General features: G+C 41.1%; 1 pseudogene; it reads left to right on the top strand.

Moving 5' to 3' along the window:
• The first annotated feature begins 4,029 nt into the window (after positions 1 to 4,029).
• LOC121138171 lies at positions 4,030 to 5,117 on the top strand (annotated as a pseudogene).
• Positions 5,118 to 23,786: the final 18,669 nt, after the last annotated feature.

Genomic DNA, 23,786 nt, shown 5'->3' with positions numbered 1-23,786 from the left:
GACAACAGCTTCCCTACAAGGTCATATTCTACCATGGACAATTGAGCTCAAAAAGCAAAGAGAATTGTTTTTTCTTCTTCATAGGAAAACTCAACAAAAAGACACTGGACATATGGATACCTAAAAATGAGTGGACAGCTACCCTGAGGACCATCTGATAAACAATAATCTGTGTGATACCAAAGTATAAATTTGTCTATATTGTCTTTTATAATAACCATTTCTCTTTGTTTCTTAAAATGCTTTAGTCCCCATTCATTTAACGGATGCTGGAGTTGGATTGGCTCTCCTTCTCTAAATTCAAGTATATTGTTTATATAAAATTCAGAATTTCTGTATTATATCACAGAGACATTTATATAAGACAGAAGAAAACAAAATTAGGGAATGTCATTTGTGGATTTCATTTTCTGAAACGTCTAATCTCCATGTTTACCATCTTCCCTATTGTCTCCTTTTCTAGCATGCATAACTATAAAGTTAAAAATTTCTTGGTTAACCTTAATGTTTGAGTTTTCCAGAGAAGACGGGATTTCCTGACAGAAATATTCAACTGCTTCAGAAAAAGAATGGGGCTCTACTTCAGCGACTCCACCTGAATCAACTTGGTGCATCTGAATTGCCACAAATCATTGACACCACCAGACAAGAAGCATCCTAAAAATGGCTTGGAACTACATCACTCAACATATCTTCAGACCAAGGAACTGGTACAGTTCACCTTCTACAATCTGGCCAGAGCTTCAGAGAGAGTTTCCCTCAACACGATAAGTCCAATAAGGAACTTCATCAATCCTCTCCTGCCAAAGCAAGACTGTCTAACCTACTTAAAACTTTAATACACAAGCAATTTTCTTCTCACATATTCCCATACGATTGTCATTGTCCCATTCTCAGCAGGATGTAGTTTTGAGAATTCCAAACACCCTCTCCTACTTTTGATTTGCAAGATAGTTTACACTTGATAGGGTAAGTCTTCAATTACTTAAAGGTTGGGATTGCAAGGAGTTGTTCAGACTTGTGAATAACATTCAGATAAGCTTAGGCTTAGATGGGATAGATGTTTGAGACATTTTGTTTATTGACAAAGTAAGTTAGGTTTTAAGTTTAAACACCTTCTTTAGACTAAAAGGGGAATTCTAGGAGGAAAGTTAAGACTACACCATTAGGCAGGTTGTGCAGATCCACTAACTGGAGCAACAAGCCTTCAAGGCTTGTCCTCCTTTGACTGACTCTTTCAATTCTCCTATGACAGCTTTTTCCAAATTAAACAGGAGTCAAAGATTAAGTTGTGAATCCCAACAAAACGCCCTGATAATGTAGATACCAAAGTTTGAAGACAGCAATTCCGTGTGTGTGTTGTAGCCGGGCTACGATTAAATCATACCCACTCTGCAGAAAGAATTTGCTGTCTTTTGCTATACTTATAGCTTGCATTATGGGATACTGAAATTAATATGTCTAACACTTATAGTTACACCTAAGTCAGGAGATAAGATACTTTGTTTCTTAAAAAGGAGAAAAAGAAATCATAATATTATTGCTTTGTGATAGAAAATTCCCAGCTGAGATTGACTGACACTCTCAACATGATTGATCTTGAGTAGGACATAAAGCAGAGGATAGTCAGCCTACACTTTACAACTTCACAGAGTCCAAAAACATGAAGGGCCCTAATAGGTAATCGCATGTATTATCCCATCCCCCACAAATGGAAACAGACAAGTTGACCTTTGTATATTTGGAACACCGGTGAAGGAAGAGTAAATTATTAGGATGCAGAAGGTAGAAGGAGAGCTCGATGGGCTGGGACGGTGAATATGGGGGAGGCCACAGGGAAACTGAGCAAGGAAAGGGAGATTATGATGTAGAGAGCATTTGTTGGGTTTGCCGGAAATCTGGCTCTAAGAAAATTCCCAGGAATACACAAGCATGAGCCATGCTTAAATTCTGAGCTATAAGCCACAGTGGAGAGGGCACCTGAGCAGCACTTACCGTTGAATCAGGTTGATGACTACCTTAGGTGTCATCATAGAACTTCCATCCATTAACCCAAAAAGGAAGGTGAAGACATCCACAGCTACGCACTGTCCCAACTAGTGGACTACAGTCTTGCAGCAGGAGGTGTAATAATATGAGCAAAGTGGACAGGTCCCTGTGTCAGAAACAGCTGAGCAAAGCAAGTATCAAGTGGGAGGTCCCCGAGTCCAGACTGACACCTCTCAAACCTACATAAAAATGAACTAGTCCTTGGAATGTGTATGACCATTGTGTGGTTTGGGCAGTTGTTGGGTCCACCACATGGGGAACAAGGATTTATCCCTACTGCATGAAATGTCTCTTGGGTGCCCATTCCCTGTGGAGACATACCTTGCTCACCCTACATACATGGGGGAGGGTCTTTGGTCTGCTTCCCATGATGTCACAGATTTTGTTGATTTCCCATGTGGGAACTCCCCTTTCTGATGGGTGGATTGGGGGTTGGGAGGGTAGAATGTGTGCATTGCTGGGGGATAGAGAGTGAACCGGGTTCGGTATGTAAAATACCTTTATTTTAAACTTCTACAAATGATAAAATGAACACAGTTTCGAGAAAGATACTAAACAAACAAAATATAAGGTACTGACAGACAGAGTCTACACAGTCCCCATGACTGAATGAGTAGAATTCATGAGTAGATGAACACATGAAGCTTCATGTAACACAAGAAGCAAACTACACTTCTCATGATTGCTCTTGTTCCCAGATCTGAGTTTATCTGGAATAAACTAACATCCCAACATGGAGAGCACTGCTTCAGTTGTGGTATGTAGATCCAATTCCAATTAGAACCTTGGAGTTAGAGGGACAAATAGATTTAATCCTGATCTGGAGGCCATAAAACAAACAGACCCTTAATGTGGAACTTGATCCATAAACAGGCCCCGGCCTCTGCTATGAGAATACCAAGGGGCATGGAGAGAAGAAGGAATTTCCCTTTGCCAGCTGGCCCTTGCCTTGCACCAAGTCCCTCCCTTCACTGGCAATAGTGACTACTTCCCTGACTTCCAGAATATACTGAAGACCAGTGGAGAGGTCCCACTTTCTGGACCGAGTATGTACTAAGGTCTTGCACTTTCTCTGCACAGCTAGATACTGTGAGGCTATCAGGCCTACAGCCCTAAGTCATTATAAGGAAATCCTTTTCTTCATATGGTCAGAATTTCTTTCTATCTGTTCTGTTTCTCTAAGGAATCCTGGTACAACCTTTTTTTTGATGCAATGGCACATCCACGAGTTGAATAAAATTGTCAAAAGTAGTTACCTGTTCACCTCAGATTCAATCTAGTAAAGGAAACAGTATGGTGGTGAGATTGCAGCTATTCCTAGAAGCTCAGTCTGTTATCTTTGAATCTATCATTGAAATCTGGACAGAAAATTTCGGAGACACCCAATCTCTAGCCCCAAAGAGTTGGGGATACAGAGAAGAGCAGAAAACAAAATTCTAAAAATGTGTCTGCGGTGATACATAATTTACCATTTCACAAGTCCCTGGAGATCAAAAGAGCAAAGCAACCATACTGCTTAGCCTGCGAAGCCAGGCAGACTCGATTCCTCTGAGGACTTGCGGGAAAAGGCAGGTGGATAATTGTGTGTTCAATCTGTGTGTTCAAGTCTTCCCATGTACACAATACATTGAACCAGCCAAAAAGAGTAACAGAGCTCATGCCCTTGATCCCAGCAATAGAGTGGTATAAATGATAGGAGCGGTGACTTTCAGTATTCAGGCTCAAGATAAACTCCAGGTAGGCTGAGGAGAGGTAGCAGTGTGATGGTGAGAGCATGTGGAGTCTGAGGTAGAGGCTAGAGCTAGTGGCTTGACTGCTTTGCTTGCCTGATGTTCAGATTGATGCTTGAGCCCCAATCAGTATCTGGTCTTTTATTTTTGTGTTACAGATATCTATCATTGTGACCTCCAGGTTGAAGAATAAAAGGCCCTAACTTTTCATTTTGGAACCAGGTTAACTGTCAAACTGCCACAAGCAGATATGTCAGGGGACTTGGCAGCCGATAGCTGGGGCTTCACAGAAGTCAGTTTCCAGAAATTCACCTACAGATGGGCCATCAGCAACCTCTGTTCTATCTAGAGGGAAATAGGGGAATCCATTGAAAGCCCAACCTTCTCCTCAGGAGCCAGGAACAAAAACAGATGGACTTTGAAAATACACCCGAATGGGATGGATGAAGAAAGCGAGGGCTACTTGTCAGTTTACCTAACGTTGCTCAGCTGCCCAAGGAGACCAGTGTGGACAAAGTTCCAGTTTTGGATCAACAATTCCGAAGGAGAGGTAACAAAAGGCATGAAGCGCCCAAGATTCTTCAAGTTCCTAGAAAATCAACAGTGAGTTTTCAGTAAGTTCTTCCTTCGAGATTTCCTCTTGGCCCAGGAGCCTTGGCTGCTCGAAGACAATGAACTCAGCCTAAGATGCAATGTGACTGTGGTCAAAGACTTCTTTGGCTTCTCTAACGAGACCATGACACCAGGGATCCAGGTTCAAATGTGAACTCTGTCAGATGAGCTAGGAGAGGTTTGGGAGTATTCCTTCTTCACAGACTGCTTCCTGGTGGTAGCTGGCCAGGAATTCCGTGCCCACAAGGCCATCTTAGCAGCTCGCTCTCCAGTTTCAGAGCCATGTTTGAACATGACATGGAGGAGAGCAGAACAAACCGCATTGAGATCCACGATCTGGAACCTCAAGGTTTCAGGGCAATGATGGGCTTCATTTACACCGGGAAGGCACCGGATCTCCACAGCATGGCAGATATTCTGCTTGCAGCTGCCGACGAGTATGGCCTGCAGCGTTTGAAGGTCATGTGCCAGGACGCCCTCTGCAAGGACCTCTCCGTGGAGACTGCTGCCCACACTCTCATCCTGGCTGACCTCCAAAGTGCAGGGCAGCTGAAAACCCAGGCACTGGATTTCATTACATCTCATGATTCTGAAGTCTCTGAGATTTCAAGCTGGAAGACAATGGTGGGCTCATATCCCCATTTGCTGGCTGAAGCATACAGCTCCCTGGCTTCTGCTCACTGCTCTTTACTGGGGGCCCCTCCCAAATGCCTCAAGCAATCTTAGGATCCTCCCAGCTCTGACCTACAGGTGTAATCCATAAGCGGCAGGCAGTATTGTTTTCAAGGACACCTGGGTAGACTGTGGGGCACTGTAGCATTTTCAGAGCACCTGTGAAAAGACAGCATGGGGACTCAGGCCTTTAATACTCCTGGAAATGAGTTGAATGACAGTTTTGGGTAGGGAGAGCACTGCGTTCTAGGATTCTCTACCCAGATGCTGTACTGGTTTGCTTTCACTACATTGAGTCTGATACTGGGTAATCAGTGGGGTTGTTAGCCCCAAGCAAATCCCAAAAGGGTTTCTTTGGAGGAACCTGTCTGGATAAGACTGAGCAGAACATACGATCAAGGATTTTGACCAAAGCAGAAAACAAACATGATGTGTGCTTACAAGGGACGAGTAAGCAGAAGGAAGACAGTTTTTCTCTCCAGTACCAGAGTGTGGTGACTAGACTGTTGACTCTGTTGGCTGAAGCAGCTGGTGCTCCTGCAGAGGACCAGTTCCATGAGTTCAGCTGTCAGCATATGAGGGAGACTTCTCAAATTCCTTAACTGGAGATCCAGAGGAATGAAGTCCTCCTCTTGTCTCTCTGGGTGTATCCATTTCTGTAAACCAAACACTATAAAATGAATAAAAAATTTGACAACCATTTTGTGGATTCTTTGGTGTTTCTGTTTGAAGAAACCTGTATTAGTTCATCCAGTACTGCTCAGGTTGTGTGAATTTGGTTAGCATCCTCATTGCTGCACCATTCACACAAAGCCTCACTACTCTTTCTTGGCACCAGGATTTGTCAGAGTAGATGACAAAGGTGAGGAAGACAACTGCATCTGGCAGAGTCTTTTCGTAGTCTAGTCTTTGCTAAAGAATTTATGGATTTTCAAGAAGGAGAAGGATATTGATTTATTGAAAATCCATACTTTACCCACCTGAACTATGGGTCCGTTTTTAGATATTGGTAAAATAATTCTTCCATCCCCACCACTTTTAAAATTAATTCTCTCAGGGAGACAGGCTCAAAGTCTGAGACTTTGATACCCCTAGCTTATTCTCCTCTGCCTGACTCTTTCGGTTCTCCTTTGACAGCTCCTTCCAAATTAAACTGGAGTCATAGATTAAGTTGTTAATGCCAATAAAGCTCCTTGGTGATTTAGATACCAAAGTTTGAAGACAGCATTTCCATTTTTGTGTGTTGTAGCCGGTCTACAGTCAAATCTTACCCAGTCTGAAGAAAGAATTGCCATTCTTTTGCTATATTTATAGCTTGCATTATGGGATACTGAAATTATTATTTCTAACACTTCTAGTTACACCAAAGTCAGGAAATCAGATAGTTTGTTTCTTAAAAGGGGAAAAAGAAATTATAACATTATTGCTTTGTGATAGAAAATTCCCAACTGAGATTGACTGACACTCTCAACATGATTGATCTTGTGTAGGAGACTGCTCCACCAAAGGACATGAGCCCCTCTTCCTAGAGGAAAGAACTTCCAGGCATTCATTTAGAAATTTAGGAAGGAACTCTCTCCTCTACATCTCTCTGTGTGTCAATTAACGTGTATGTCTATAAGTCTCTGTCTGTCTGTCTGTTTGTCTCTTTTATCTCTTGCTCTGTGTCTCTTTCTGTGTGTCACTCTGATACTTTCTTCTATGTATCTCTCTCAGTGACACACAGAGTGCCTGTATTTCTGTCTGTGTGTCAGCCTGACTATCTTTCTTTCTGTTTCTCTAGCTCTGTTGCAGAGCATCTCTCTTTCAATTGATTTATTTACCTCCACCAACGCTGTGCTTGTCTGTTTAGAATGAAGATAACTGTATACATGTCTGTCCCCTTGTCACAATCTCATCTCTCCATGAATGTTTATGTATGTCTCTCTCTTCCTCAAGCTGTATCTGTCTCATAATCTCTATCACTCTATGTTTCTCTCTTTTCATTCTCTTTCTCTCCTGCTCAGTCTTTCTGTGTCTCTTTATCTTGCTCTCTGTGTATTTGCGCTAATATGTGTGTTTGTGTGTGTGACTGTGTGTGTATGCAAATCCTGCTGTGTCTCTCACTACCTCTCTGCATGCTTAACTATCTCTACTACATGTGTATTTGTTCTGTAATGTTCTCTCACATGACAAGTGATTTTCTCTGTTATGTGGACCCTCATGTAGTTCCAGAAGTGAGCCTCATCCTATGGTGACATGAATGCTTTGTCTCCATTACATAACCCAGAAAACCACCTACCCAAAATATAACCACCATCCATGGCACTTTTGACATGACTAATTATGTGAAAAGCTTCACTGCTTTCTGCCTCTGTGGCTCTCAGTTACCCCAGGAAATGCTGCTCCAACTCTCCAGAAGAAAGCCCAGGACTACAAGTTATTGCACTTTTCTGACAAATGAGGGGCTTTGCAATGATAGCCTAGCTTCCATTCAATTGAAACTCTTGAGGTAAGGGGAACCTGCCACAGAGAAGTCTCTCAGGTGGTACTAGTTATCTGCCTGTAATAGGGGCTTTAATGAGGAAGCAATTTTCAGGGCTCCTATCCAGTTGATTGATTTATCCTGTATGGAGGGTGGGAGAAGCATCAGGGCCAGACTTTCATGAGACCAAGGCTGGAAGCCACTGAGTGGATTGACTCACTGAAGGAAGTTTCCTTTCCTCCTTGCATAGTGAGTCCCTCCAGACATCATGAACTGGAGAGAGATGGCAGTTATGGGGAGTATTTTACAGATCACATTTGAAGAGGAGCCATCACAACACCTTTCCTTCAATAACTATTGAACATATTCTGATATACAAGAGAAAACGCTCTCTCTCATTTTAAAGTTCATGCAGAGTAAGCATGGGAGCTCAAAATTTGGAGAGGAGAGAACACACCTGTTAAAAATACAAAATGTGCCATGGTTGTTTTTCTGTGATTCGGTTACCCCACTCAGGATTGTTGTCTTCTATATCCATCCATGTGACTGCAAATTCAGGATGTCAGTTTATTCCCCCATGAGTTGTACACCATTGTTTAAATGTACCACATTTTCTTTATCCAGTTTTCTGGGGAGGGTCAGCTAGGTTGGCTTCAGGTTATGGCCATTAATCATAATACTTTTGTGAAACATATTTGATAGGTCGAATGTCCATGTGGTGTTTGTGAATCTTTTGGGTATATGCCCAAGAGTGGTTATGCTGTGCTTTCTTGTAGATTGATTCCCAACTTTTTGAGAAATTGTGACCCAGATTTTCACAGTTGCTTACAAATTTGAACTCCCACCAGCAAAGGAGCAGTGTTCCCCTTAAAGTATATCCTCTCCAGCATAAATTATCAATGGTTTTGATCTTAGCCATTCTGACCAGTATAAGAAGACATCTTAGAGGAGGTTTGATTTTCATTTCCATGATGGCTAAGGAGGTGGAGCAGTTCCTCCTTTGCCTTTTGGCCACTAGAGACTGTACTGTTCAGAGTTCAATCTTTAGCTCTGTATCCCATGTACTCACACATAAGTAGAGATCCGACATAAAGCAGAGGATAGTCAGCCTACACATTACAACTTCAGAGAGTTGAAAAACATGAAGGGCCCTAATATGTCAATGCATGGATTCTCCCACCTCCCAAAAATGGAAACAGACAAGGTCTCTTGTGTATATTTGGAACACCAGTGAAGGAAGAGGTTGTTGTTAGAATGCAGAGGGTAGAAGGAGAGCTGGCCAGACAGCACAAGTATCTGGAATGGTAAAGTTGGGGGAGGCCACAGGGGAACTGAGCAAGGAAATGCAGACATTGATGGAGAGAGCATTTGTTGGGTTAGCCAGAAACTTGGCTCTAAGGAAATTCCCAGGAATCCACAAGCATGAGCCGTGCTTAAGCTCTAAGCCACAGTGGAGGGGGCTCCTTAGCAGCACTTGCTGTGCAATCACGTTGATGACTACCTTAGGTGTCATCATAGAACTTTCATCCATTAACCCACAAAGGAAGGTGAAGACATTCACAGCTAAGCACTGGCCCAACTCGTCGAATACAGTCTTGCAGCAGGAGGTGTGATAATATGAGCAGAGTGGTGAAGTGCCTGGGTCAGAAACAGCTGATCAAAGCAAGAATCAAGTGTGAGGTCCTTGAGTCCGGACTGACACCTCGGCAACTTGCATAAGACTGAACTAGTCCTTAGCAATGTGTATGACCATTGTTTGGTTTGGGCAGTTGTTTGGTCCACCACACGGAGAACCAGGATTTACCCCTGCTGTATGAACTGGCTGTTGGGTGCCCATTCCCTGTGGAGACATACCTTGCTCACCCTACATACATGGAGGAGTGTCTTTGGTCCACCTCCAGTGATGTCACAGATTTTGTTGATTTCCCATGTGGGAACTCACATTTCTGAGGAGTGGATTGAGGGTGGGGTGGGTAGAATGTGTGCATTGCAGGAGGATTGTGAGTGAACTGGGATCATTATGTTAAATAACTTTATTTTAAACTTCTACAAATGATAAAATGAACACAGTTTGGAGAAAAATACCAAACAGACAATATATAAGGTATTGACAGATGGAATCTACCCAGTTCCTATGATTGAATGAGTAGAATTTAGGATCTTCATGTAGCACAAGAAGCAAACTACACTTCTCATGGTTAGTCTTGTTCCCTGATCTGACTTTATCTGGAATAAACTCATATCCCAACATGGAGAGCACTGCTTCAGTTGTGGTAGGTAGATCCAATTCCAACCGGAACCTAGGTGTTATAGGGACACATCGATCTAATCCTGATCTGGAGTCCAGAAGACAAACACACCCTAAGTCCAGACCTTGATCTGTAAATAGGCCACACCCTCTGGTGAGACACTATAAAGGGGCATGGAGAGAGGGAAGTCTTCCTTTTTGCCAGCTGGTCCTTGCCTTGCAGTAAGTCCCTCCCTTCACTGGCATTAGTGAATACTTCTCCTGTCTTCCAGAATATACTGAAGACCAGTGGACAGGTCCCACTTTCTGGACTGAGTAAGTACTGAGTTCTGGGACTTTCCCTTCACAGCTAGATAGTGTGAGGCTATCAGGCCTACAGCCCTTAGTCATTCTAAGGAATCCCCTTTCTTCATATTGTCAGAGTTTCTTTCTATCTGTTCTGTTGCTCTAGGGAACCCTGGAAAAACATTTTTTGATATGAGTGCATAAAGTGTCCCAAACCATCCAAGAGTTGAGTATAATTGTCAAAAGTAGTTACCTGTTGACTTAAGATTCAATCTAGAAAAGGAAACAGGGTGGTGGTGAGATTGCAGCTGTCCCTAGAAGCTCAATCTGTCTTCTCTGAATCTAACATTGAAATCTGGATAGAAAATTTCAGAGAGACCAAAGTCTCCAGCACCACAGAGTTGGGCACCGAGAGGAAAGCAGAAAACAAAAGTCTAAAAATGTGTCTGTGGTGATACATAGTTTACCATTTCTCAAGTCACTGGTGATTAAAATAGCAAAGCAACCACAGTGCTTAGCCAGTGAACTCAGGAAGACACGGTTACTCCGAGGACTCGAAGGACAGAGGCAGGTGGATATCTGCGTGTTCAAGTCTACTCAGGGCCACCCTAGATTGAACCAGCCTAAAAGAGTAACAGAACCTATGCCCTTGATCCCAGCACTAGCGTGGCATAAATGATAGGAGCGGTGTATTTCAGTAGTCGGGCTCAAGATGATCTCCAGTTAGGCTGAGGAGAGGCAGCAGTGAGAGGTTGAGAAATGGAGATATGGAAAGTTAAGTTTGTGTAACCAAGCATGTTTCCTAACATTGTGGGGTCAGTTGTTTTAGCATACAAACTTGTAATATGATATCTATGAGAAGGATAGAGGGGGAAGAGAGAGTAAAAATGAAATGAAGTAACCTTGAAGGAAGCTGGAGGGAGGGACTGATAGTAGTTTTGTTTAGGTGTACAGTGAAATTGATCACAGATAGAGGTATGTAGGGAAACCTTCCTTGTACCTTCATCTTCCTCAAAAAAAGTAACTACATCTTAGTGACATCTTGATATGAGAAACAATGCATTGGAGATTGATATGTATACCTGCAAAGGAAGTTGTTGATGGTAGTAGAGAAAAACTCAAGTCTGAGTAGTTTCACAGTATATAAAGAGACCTCGTCATACTTGTTTTTAATTTTTAAGCAAAGTATTCATGGTGAGATTATGTGATTCATGATCAACTGTGATTGAGACCTCATTACATAAATATTATGAAATTGGGATGTATATTGTGTGATTATGATGTTTCCTTGTCTTTTGTTGCTGTTGTGATTTGTTTTATAATTGGACAGTATTCATCTGGTTGTCCCATGTTTTTGGATTTCTTCTTTTCCATTTTCATATGTAAATTATAAACAAGCTTGTTTTATGTGTCAATCCTAGTTTACTTTCCCCTTAACTGATTCCCAGTAAACCCCTATCACAAAGCCCCTTCCTGCTCCTGAGAGAGAGTGAGGCCTTCCACGTGGGATCTTCAAAATCTGGAGAAGGGCCTTGTCACTCTTTCATGAGTCTAGCCTCAGAGAGTAATCCATTATTTGCAATAGGTTCTCAAAGTCTATATGTATGCTAGGGACAAAACTGATCTACTACTACAGGCCCCATAGATTGTCAAGCCCACCTCACTGGCACGCACATTCAGAGATTCTATATTAGACCTAGGCTGGTTTCCCAGCTATCACTCTGGGATCCGTGTGCTTCCACTTGTTCAGGTTAGGTGTTTCTGTGGATTTCACCAGTCTGGTTTTGACCCCTTTGCTCATCACTCCTACAAGTGGATTCCAGGATTTCAGCTCAGTTTTTAGCTGTGGTTGTCTGTTTCTTCTTCCATCAGCTACTGGAAGAGAGCCAAATCTAATTATCTGGGAAAGGAATTTATGGTACCATCTCCACTATTGTTTAGAATGTTAATTGCTATCATCCTTTTAGATCTCAGGGCACCTCCTGGGTACTGTATTTCTCTTTAAACCTATAACGGTTCCCTCTATTATGTTAACACTTATCATGATCTCCTCTATTCCCCAGATTTCCTGCTTCCTCATGTGCTTATCTCCCTTCTTCTCCCATTCTATTTTGACAAGCTATTTCCCCCAGCATCCAAATTGCTCAGGTCTTTCCCCTTTTCCCATTTTTCAAAGGAATCTCTATATGGATTTCTAAAGTGGCTGTCCAAGTTGCACACCCACCAGCCATGGAGGAGTATTCTGCTTTCTCCACATTCCCTCCAGCATATATTGTCATTGGTGTTTTTTTTTATTTTAGACATTCTGACATGAGTCAAATTGTGTTAAGAGAAGCTTTCCTTGAGAGGAGCCTTCCCGCACGCCTAGTTCCAGATCCGCATCAGTCCCAAATAAAAACGCAGGAGGCTATATTAATTTTGAAGCTGTTGGCCTTGCTTGTTTCTTACTGGCTAGCTCTGACTTAAGTAATTACCCCATAATTGTTAATCCAAGTACGTCTCTTACCAGAGAGGTTTCCAGGCTTCCTACCCCAATGGCGTTACATCTCGACTCTCTTGTGTTTCTCCTTCCCAGAATCCTCCTGGACTCCTAGCCCCACCTATATAGATTCCTATTGGCCAGACAGTGCTTTATTGGCATAAGACTTCCCCAACAAAATTGTATCTCAGAGTTGTTTTGGTTTGTTTTTTAATGATGGCTAAGGGTTTTGAGCACTTTCTAAAATGTCTTTCAGCCATTTTAGACTCCTCTATTGAGAATTCTCTATTTATATCTGTACCCCTCTTTTAATTTGATTATTTGGTGTTTTGGAGACTAACTGTTTCTTTTGGCTTTTGGTGGAATTATCTATTTTCTATGATTTTGTGAGTTTAGTTAACATTTTTAGGTTGGAGTTTTTCTTCCAGTACTTTCTGTATTGCTTGAATAGTAGATACATATTGCTTATATCTGTATTTTTTTGGAATATCTTGTTTACTCCATCTATACTGATAGAAAATTTTTCTGGTTACAATAGACTAGGCTGCCATCCATGGTCCCTTAGATTTTACAGAACAACTATCCAAGACATTCTGGCTTTCAGATTTTCTATAGAGAATCAGGTTTAATTCAGATAGATGTGAATTTATATATTAATTTGACTTTTCCCTTTGCCTCTCTTAATATGCTTACTTTATGCCATATGTTTGGTGTTTTGATTATTATGTGGTGAGGGGACTTTTTTGTAGTCCACTCTATTTGGTGTTCTATAGCCTTCTTGTACTTTCATTGCCAAGTTATTCTTTAGGTTTGGAGAGTTTTCTTCTTTGATTCTGTTGAATATGTTTTCTGCACCTTTGGTTTGGGATTGTTGAACTTTTTCTATATGTTTTATACATAGGATTGGCATTTCCATGGTATCTGATATTTACTGGGGATTTTCTGTTAACGATTTGTAGGACTTCAGATTTTCTTTTGTCAATTAATCTATTTCTGCTAGTGTGTCTTCAAAGTCTGAGAGTCTCTCATCAATTGAATTCTGTTTATAATACTTGTATCTATAGTTCCTGATCATTTACCCAGCTTTTCTCATTCCAGCATTCTCTGAGACTGTGCTTTTTTATTTTCTTTATTTTAACTTCCAAATTTTACATGGTTTGAATTTTTCTTGCAACTTTTCATTTGTCCTTTCTTCCATTTCTTTAAAGGTTTTTCCCATTTCCTCTTTTATGGTTTCACTCATATTTAAATTGTTTTTAAGTTGTGTTCTTCTTCATCTATGCAGGAATGTTCAGGTGTTCCTGATATAAATTCCATAGAAATTTTTACTGTTATATTTGTTTTTCTGTTGTTGAATGTGTTCTTATTCTGTCATCTTCCCATTCCTACTTTCAATGGATGCAGGTGGGTTATCTTCCTCTCCTAGTGGGTACTGGTCCAAGGTTCTTTTCCAGTGAGTTCAAGCAGGTCGAATACTCTGATGAGTCATGGTATGTGCAGGCATGGCTGAAGTGCTTCCTTTCCTTGTGGGTGGGAGCCCCATTACCCAAAGAACAAGGGAATTTCAAGGAAGGGATTGCTGATGTCACCTGGAATGATTATACTGTTCATGCTTATCAACTTTCCTCATAAATCAGCAGAATTCAGCTTTTCCTATCCAAGAATCTTCCCTGGTTCACAAAGGAAAACATGCAGCATATCCTTCTTCCAAATTAAGTTTGGAAATCCTTTAGAACATTCCACATGGGGAATTAACTCTGCAGATTACAGGTTCTCTGAAGTGTCTACTTGTTTCCTGTGAAAACATTTGTCTGATTACACGAGGCATTAAGGTTTTAGGAGTAGACATCAGGCAGTTTTATGTCACATAGGAAAAATAAGATCTCAAGCTACACTGTTGTGCAGACTCCCCTAGAGGCTCTACATTCAATTTCCCAATTTGCTCACATTAACCCGTTAACTAATCCATGTCATGCACATCTGATCTGGGCTGAAACCTTGCTACACTATTCCCTTTTTGTTTCTTGAGGCAGGATTTCACTGTATAGCATTGGAGGCTGTCATTGAACTCACTCTGTAGACCAGGCTTGCCTCAACCTCACAGAGATCTGCCTGCCTCTGCATCATCAGTGCAGGTGTTAAAGGCATGCGCCACTATTGCCTGTCTCTACTCTTAATATTATTCAATTTAATTTGTCTAGATAATTGGAGAAATCTTTTCAGCACACTGTACTTCTCAATACAACTTCTAGTGGATGTTAAAAGATAAGGAAAAACACATCACGCCCATGTGCACTCTACCCAACTCTTTGGTGATTCCAGGGAATGATCTTATGTGTGGTTAGGAGTATTTCATAGTGCTCAAGCTAAGCAGTTTTAGGAGGAGGTTTCAGACTAGCCAGCTTAGTAGAAGCCAGCACAGAAGCCCTTTGCCTCTGAAGGAAATCATGTCTGTCCAAGCTAGGAAGTGAGAGCAATGGTTGATGCTGCTCTTTTACCACAGCAGATATCACAATGTACTGAGAAATGGTTTCTTCCAGATGGCTGTTTATTCTTGTCAATTTGTCCTGGAGTGATATCACAAATCTGCCATAACTTTATGATGGTTGGGAACAAATGCCCTTCAATGTCTCCTTGACATACAAATTCTCATGCTTGTACAGACCCACTCAGCAGGCCCACTCATATCTTAAGCCAGCTTCTACACACTGTTCAAATGAACACTAAGTCTCCAGTGAGACAAGACCCATTAAGTTCCTTAAAGAAAGTATTCAAAATATTTATAACTGCTTATATTCAAGATAGAAGAGCATCTCTGACATACACATAAGTTTCTTTTACTGACTCCAATAGTTGTCTCCAAGGTTATTACTACTAACTGGCAAGAGAGGGTTCTGCATGCTGCCAGAAATAGAGTTTCCTCTCTCAAACATTCAGATCTCCAACTGACACCTCTGGGAGCACCGACATGAGAACCCATATAGCCAAGTCATCCCATTTTACCACAGATAAATTTTTCAACCATTCCAATTCTACATTTTTATTTATATTTTTCCCATAGGGTTTTGTGTAGCAAAGGCATGCCTAAGCCTCATAATTATACACTCTCTATTTTCCTGGTACTGGGATCAGAGACATGTCACCACACCCCATGCATGGAATCTCATCTTAATTATATGGTTAATTTATTCATGTGCATTTATTTTTTATTTTTTTATTCTTTTTTTTTAAATTTAGATAAGAAACAAGGTTGCTTCACAAGTCATTTCCAGGTCCCTCTCCCTTTCTCTCCCCTCCTCCCGTGCCCGCCCCCTTCCCCCCCGTTATCCCCTCATTCCCCCAGGGAGGGTGAGGTCCTCCATGGGGGTGTCCATAGTCTAGACCCTTCCCCAAGAGTTCAGGATGAGAGTGCAACTCACATTGTTCTATGGAAGTCCAAAGTCCGTGTGTATACTTGGGATGGGTACTGATCTGCTGCCCAAGGCTCAATAGATTACCTAGGCCTCCTCACTGACACCCAGATTCAGGGGGTCTTGATCAGTCCCATGCTGGATTCCCAGGCTGATGCATTGGATTCAAGAGTTAACCTTTGTCTGGTCAGCTGTTTCTGGGGGTTAAACCAGCCCAGTCTTAATCCCTTTGATGATCAGCCCAGACTACTATACCCGGCAAAGCTCTCAATCACTATAGACGGAGAAAACAAGATATTCCATGACAAAACTAGATTCAAGCAATATGTGTCCACTAACCCAGCCCTACAGAAAATTTTGGAAGGAAAACTCCAACCCAAGGAAGCTAACTACAACCAGAAAAACATAATCATTAGAGAATCCCTCTCTACCAACAGCCAAAAGAACAAAGGGGTGAAATTCCACCCATAATTCCACCAACAACAACCATCGCAAATCGAAGAAGGATGAGCAATCAATGGTCATTAATATCCCTCAATATTAACGGCCTTAACTCACCCATAAAAAGACACAGACTAGCAGAATGGATTCGAAGACAGAACCCTTCCTTCTGCTGCATACAAGAAACACACCTGACGCTCAAAGACAGACATAACCTGAGAGTTAAAAGTGGCGAAAATTTTTTCAATCAAATGGACACAAGAAACAAGCAGGGGTAGCAATCCTAATATCTAACAAACTAGACTTTAAAATTAAATCAATCAAAAGAGATAAAGGAGGTCATTACATACTTATCACAGGTGAAACCCACCAAGATGAAGTGTCTATCCTGAACATCTATGCCCCCAATACAAAGGCATCCACATTCGTTAAAGAAACATTATTAGAACTTAAATCTCATCTAAAGCCACACACATTTATAGTGGGAGATTTCAACACACCACTCTCACCACTAGACAAGAATACCAGACAGAAACTCAACAAAGAAGCAAAGGGTCTAATAGAAGTAATGGCCCAACTGGGATTAACAGATATCTATAGAACATTTCATCCACATAAAAAATAATATACCTTCTTCTCACCACCACATAGAACCTTCTCAAAAATCGACCACATACTTGGCAACATATCAAACCTCAGCAGCTACAAAAAAATTGGAATAACTCCATGTATCTTATCAGACCACCATGCCTTAAAATTAGAATTCAACAACAACACAAACTGCAGAAAACCTACAAAATCATGGAAATTGAATAAAGCTCAACTGCACCATCCCTGGGTCAAAGAGGAAATAAAAAATGAAATTAAAGAGTTCCTCGAATTCAATGAGAATGAAGACACAACATACCCAAACCTATGGGACACTTTGAAAGCAGTGCCACGGGGGAAGTTCATAGCACTAAGTGCTCACATGAAGAAACAGGAAAACAGTTATACCAGAGAATTAACATCACAGCTAAAAGCTCTAGAACACAAAGAAGCAAACTCCCCCAGGAGGAGTAGACGCCAGGAAATAATCAAATTGAGGGCTGAAATCAATAAAGTAGAAACCAGGAAATCAATACAAAGAATCAATGCAACGAAGAGTTGGTTCTTTGAGAAAATCAACAAGATAGACAAACCTTTGACCAAACTTACCAAACAGCACAGAGTGAACATGCAAATTGAAAAAATCAGACATGAAAAGGGGGACATAGCAACAGACTCTGAGGAAATCCAGAGAATCATTAGGTCATACTTTGAAAACCTGTACTCCACAAAATTCAAAAATTTAAAGGAAATGGATGACTTCCTGGACAGCTATCATTTGCCAAAACTAAATCAAGAACAGATTAGCAATTTAAATAGACCTATAACCCCTATGGAAATAGAAGCTGTCATCAAAAGTCTCCCAACCAAAAAAAGTCCAGGTCCAGATGGCCTCAGTGCAGAATTCTACCAAAAATTCAAAGAACAGCTTATACCAATTCTTCTCAAAGTGTTCCACACAATAGAAGCAGAAGGGTCTTTGCCAAACTCTTTCTATGAGGCTTCAATAACCTTGATCCCCAAGCCACACAAAGATACAACCAAGAAAGAAAACTTCAGACCAATATCCCTCATGAACATTGATGCAAAAATACTCAATAAAATACTGGCAAATCGGATCCAAGAACACATCAAAACAATCATTCACCACGATCAATTAGGTTTCATCCCAGGGATGCAGGGATGGTTCAACATACGAAAATCCATCAACGTAATCCACCATATAAACAAGCTGAAAAACTAAAATACATGATCATCTCACTAGATGCTGAAAATCCCTTTGACAAAATCCAACACCCCTTCATGATAAAGGTCTTGGAGAGATCTGGGATAACAGGGACATACTTAAACATAATAAAAGCCATATACAGTAAACCAACAGCCAACATCAAACTAAATGGACAGAAATTCAACGCAGTTCCTCTAAAATCATGAACAAAACAAGGCTGTCCACTCTCTCCATTCCTTTTCAACATGGTACTTGAAGTTCTAGCTATTGCCATACGACAACAAAGGGGGATCAAGGGGATACAAATTGGGAAGGAAGAGGTCAAACTTTCATTGTTTGCAGACGATATGATAGTTTACATCAATGACCCAAAGAACTCTACCAGGGAACTCTTACAGCTGATTAACACCTTCAGCAAAGTGGCAGGCTACAAGATCAACTCAAGAAAGTCAGTAGCCCTATTATATACAGATGATAAAAGGGCTGAAAGAGAAATCAGAGAAACATCACCCTTTACAATTGCCACAAACAACATAAAATACCTTGGGATAACGCTAACCAAACAAGTGAAAGACCTGTATCGTAAGAACTTTGAATCTCTAAAGAAAGAAATTAAAGAAGCCCTCAGAAAATGGAAAGATCTCGCATGCTCTTGGATAGGTAGGATCAATGTAGTAAAAATGGCAATCCTGCCAAAAGCAATCTACAGATTCAATGCTATCCCCATTAAAATACCAGCACAATTCTTCACAGACCTTGAAAGATCAATAATCAATTTTGTATGGAAAAACAAAAGACCCAGGATAGCCAAAACAACCCTGTTCAACAAGGCAACGTCAGGAGGCATCACCATCCCTGACCTCAAGCTCTATTATAGAGCTATAGTCCTGAAAACAGCTTGGTATTGGCACAAAAATAGACAGGTAGACCAATGGAATCAAATTGAAAATCCGGGTATTAACCCACAAACGTACGAACATCTGATCTTTGACAAAGAAGCTAAAAATATACAATGGAATAAAGAAAGCATCTTCAACAAATGGTGCTGGCATAATTGGAGACTGGCATGTAGAAGAATGCGGATCGATCCATGTTTATCGCCATGCACAAAACTTAAGTCCAAATGGATCAAAGACCTCAACATAAATCCAGCCACACTGAACCTCATAGAAGAGAAAGTGGGTGGTACCCTTGAACGAATTGGTACAGGAGACAGCTTCCTGAACATAACACCAGTAGCAGAGACAGTGAGATCAACAATTAATAAATGGGACCTACTGAAACTGAGAAGCGTCTGTAAGGCAAAGGACACAGTCAGCAAGACAAAAAGGCAGCCCACAGAATGGGAAAAATATTCACTAATCCCACATCTGACAGAGGGTTGATCTCCAAAATTTACAAAGAACTCAAGAAGCAAGTCTCCAAAACAGCAAAGGACCCAATTAAGAAGTGGGCTGCAGAACTAAATAGAGAGTTTTCAATAGAGGAGTCTAAAATGGCTGCGAGGCACTTGAGAAAGTGCTCAACATCCTTAGCCATCCAGGAAATGCAAATCAAAACAACTCTGAGATACCATCTTACTCCTGTCAGAATGGCTAAAATCAAAAACACCAATGACAATTTATGCTGGAGAGGATGTGGTGAAAGGGGGACACTCCTCCATTGCTGGTGGGAGTGCCAACTGGTTCAGCCACTTTGGAAAGCAGTATGGAGATTCCTCAGAAAAATGGGAATAAACCTACCATAAGACCCAGCAACTCCACTCTTAGGCATATACCCAAAAGATGCCCATTTATACAACATAGATGTCTGTTCCACTATGTTCATAGCAGCTTTATTTGTAATAGCCAGAACTTGGAAGCAACCTAGATGTACCTCACCCGAAGAGTGGATAGAGAAAATGTGGTACATCTACACAATGGAGTACTATTCAGCAGAAAAAAATAATGGAATCATGAGATTCGCAGGCAAATGGATGACACTAGAAGAAACCATCCTGAGTGAGGTAACCCAGTCACAAAAAGAGAAACATGGCATGTACTCTCTCATATATGGATTTTAGACATAGATCTGGGGAGTGCCAGCCTACAATCCTATGGCCAGACAGTCTGGGAAACAGAAACTACATTTAGTGGCTGGTTAAGTACTGAGCTGAACTCAAGAAAGCCAGTATCAGAGAGGGAGGGCTGATGATCAAAGGGATATTCATATGCATTTAGTCTGCAATAATGTGGCTAACAATTTTAAAAACCTAATGTCTGTATGCTTGTCTTCACTCCCAGTCCATGCTTAGTCATCTTAAATTTGCATCACTATAAAAGCATTGATTTCAAATGTTATATATGCATATAAAGGGTCTCTCGGTATATGTACCCTTCATTTTATAATTTCATCCCACAAATGATTGCCTGACACACTCCAGTAAGACCAAGATATTAGGTTTGGAAATGTTTAATACCATCTATTAAAACTCCAGTTTTCTGAATGCCTCTCTGAAGAATGTAACATGGTTAATTTTCCATTATTTCCTCCCCCAATACTAAGATTGTACTTAGGACCTGGCACATGCATGGCAAGTTCCCTGTCTCTTAGTTACATTCCTAGCCTGTAAATCCATTCCATTCATCTGCTACAACTACTACAAGACAAGCTGCAACAAATGACACGAACAGTCAATTTGGACACCATAAGACTGGTACTTGTGAACAGGTGACAGAATGCTTTCAAGACTAGGAATTTTTATCGGAAAGAGAAGACGAAGGGCCTCAGACCACTTTGCAGACTCCTAACATTTAATCTGAGAAATGATGATATTCAATGAATACTTCGTTGACACTACTACATTATCACACATAAATTTTAATATATTTTGAAGTGTGATCTCCTATATAATTCAGGATGGACTCAATGTCTTCCTTTTCAGTCCCTCTTCCATTCTCTACATCAAAGTGGAGGGATTGCATTCCATTGAATTCACAGTGCTGAACAAGCTCGTATGACACATTTGCCTTCTTCTTCTTCTTCTTCTTCTTCTTCTTCTTCTTCTTCTTCTTCTTCTTCTTCTTCTTCTTCTGTGATTGTCACTACTAAACCAAATCTGGTGTAAGGAAAACAGTATTTTCTGTGAAGCCATCACATTCCTGAAATTCATTCTCTACACAAGATAGGCCACAATATCATAAAAATACAACTTCCTCTGACTCGTAATAGTGAGAAATATGAAGTGTGAGAAAATGCACAGGTATATTTAATAATTTATATTAACTTTCTGTGTATGTGTTTTGACATAATGCCCAAAGATGTAACAAATGAGTTCTTGGTGACCCAGAAAGTGAGCAGACAACATCAGATACCCTAAAAATGGAGCTTTGGTCAAATGTTAACTATATGGCTGTTGGGAATCAACCTTAGGTACTCTAGCAAGAGCAGCCTGTGCTTCAAACCACTGGAAAACCTTTTCTGAACCACATTTTTTAACAAGAGTTCTATTATTGTGTCAAAACTCAAAGTTTTTCCATCAAATCTCAAACTGCATGTCCAGGCCTGGTTAGACTGAGCCATTATACCCCCTGGTTTACTTTTACACTTCTCCCTGCACCAAAATTACATTTGAATTTCAATTAATACTGTTTTTCCCAAGCAGGGATGCTATATATTTATTTATCCCAGAACTCAGGAGACAGAGGCATGCAAGGCAGATCTCTGTGAGTTTGTGACTATCCTCCTCTACAGAGTGAGTCCCAGATCAGAAAAAAATTCTTTCACTTATACAATCTCTCATAATAAAACCTGACAACTTTTGGTCAGAGTGGTGATGGAGTCCTACTATTTGGGAGGCAGAGAGAGGCAGAACTCTGATTTACAGATCTAACCTTTGAACAAGTTTATATCCATAAACCGAGGTTGATTCCGCCTTGGTGGACGAAGCAACCCTGAATTTTCTGATATCTCTGGACTACTCCCACCCCCACTCAGGGTAGAGTTGATCTTGGACCCTGTATAAGGCTCCAATGCTGCTTCCACAGCCTGAGATTACTTGGCCGGTTTACTGTAGGCAGGTCTACTGGACCCCAGTGGACCAAGCAACTGCGGATCTGCTGGCATTGCTGCGCTGGTTCTGCTCACAACCACAAGGAGAGGGAGTGCCTCAGACACACCTGTACAAACCATGAAGCTTATTAGATCATTAGACCTGTTGAATCAACTGGAAAACCAGCTTTGACTGGTACCCACCAGGAGAGGCAGAGATCCCACCTGTACCCACTAGAAAAAGGAATAGGAAGATGACAGTATAAGAACACATTCACAAAAATTAAGTCCAAATGGATCAAAGACCTCAACATAAATCCAGGTACACTGAACCTCTTAGAAGAGAAAGTGAGTGGTACCCTAGAACGAATTGGTACAGGAGACAGCTTCCTGAACATAACAGCACTAGCCCAGACAGTGAGATCAACAATTAATAAATGGGACCCACTGAAACTGAGAAGCTTCTGTAAGGCAAAGGACACAGACAGCAAGACAAAAAGGCAGCCCACAGAATGGGAAAAAATATTCACTAATCCCACATCTGACAGAGGGTTGATCTCCAAAATTTGCAAAGAACTCAAGAAGCAAGTCTCCAAAACAGCAAAGGACCCAATTAAAAAGTGGGCTGCAGACATAAATAGAGAATTTTCAATAGAGGAGCCTAAAATGGCCGAGAGTCACTTGAGAAAGTGCTCAACATCCTTAGCCATCCGGGAAATGCAAATCAAAACAACTCTGAGATACCATCTCACTCCTGTCAGAATGGCTAAAATCAAAAACACCAATGACAATTTATACTGGAGAGGATGTGGTGAAAGGGGGACACTCCTCCATTGCTGGTGGGAGTGCCAACTGGTTCAGCCACTTTGGAAATCAGTATGGAGATTCCTCAGAAAAATGGGAATAAACCTACTCACAAGACCCAACAAATTCCACTCTTAGGCATATATCCAAAAGATGCCCATTCATACAACAAAGATGTCTGTTCCACTATGTTCATAGCAGCATTATTTGTAATAGCCAGAACTTGGAAGCAACCTAGATGTCCACTCAACCAAAGAGTGGATAGAGAAAACTGTGGTACATTTACACAATGGAGTACTATTCAGCAGAAAAAAATCAATGGAATCCTGAGATTTGCAGGCAAATGGATGGCACTAGAAGAAACCATCCTGAGTGAGGTAACCCAGTCACAAAAAGAGAAACATGGCATGTATTCTCTCATAAATGGATTTTAGACACAGACCTGGGGAGTGCCAGCCTACAATGCAATGGCCAGAGAGTCTGGGAAACAGAAACTTCATTCAGTGGCTGATGGAAGAAGAGGCAGACTCCCTTGGTTAAGTACTGAGCTGAACGCAAAAAGCCAGTAACAGAGAGGGAGGACTGATGACCAAAGGGATTATAACTGGGCTGGTTTAACCCAAAGAAATAACTGACCTGACAAAGTTTAGCTCTTGAACCCCAGACCGATGCCTAGGAATGTAACATGGGACTGATCAAGACCCCCTGAAGGTGGGTGTCTGTGAGGAGGCCTAGGTAAACTATTGA

Source organism: Mesocricetus auratus, unplaced genomic scaffold (assembly GCF_017639785.1).
Source record: "Mesocricetus auratus isolate SY011 unplaced genomic scaffold, BCM_Maur_2.0 contig_7516_pilon_obj, whole genome shotgun sequence".
NCBI lineage: Eukaryota > Metazoa > Chordata > Mammalia > Rodentia > Cricetidae > Mesocricetus > Mesocricetus auratus.
Note: the sequence above shows the minus strand (reverse complement) of the source record. Positions and strands in the feature narration are given on the sequence as shown.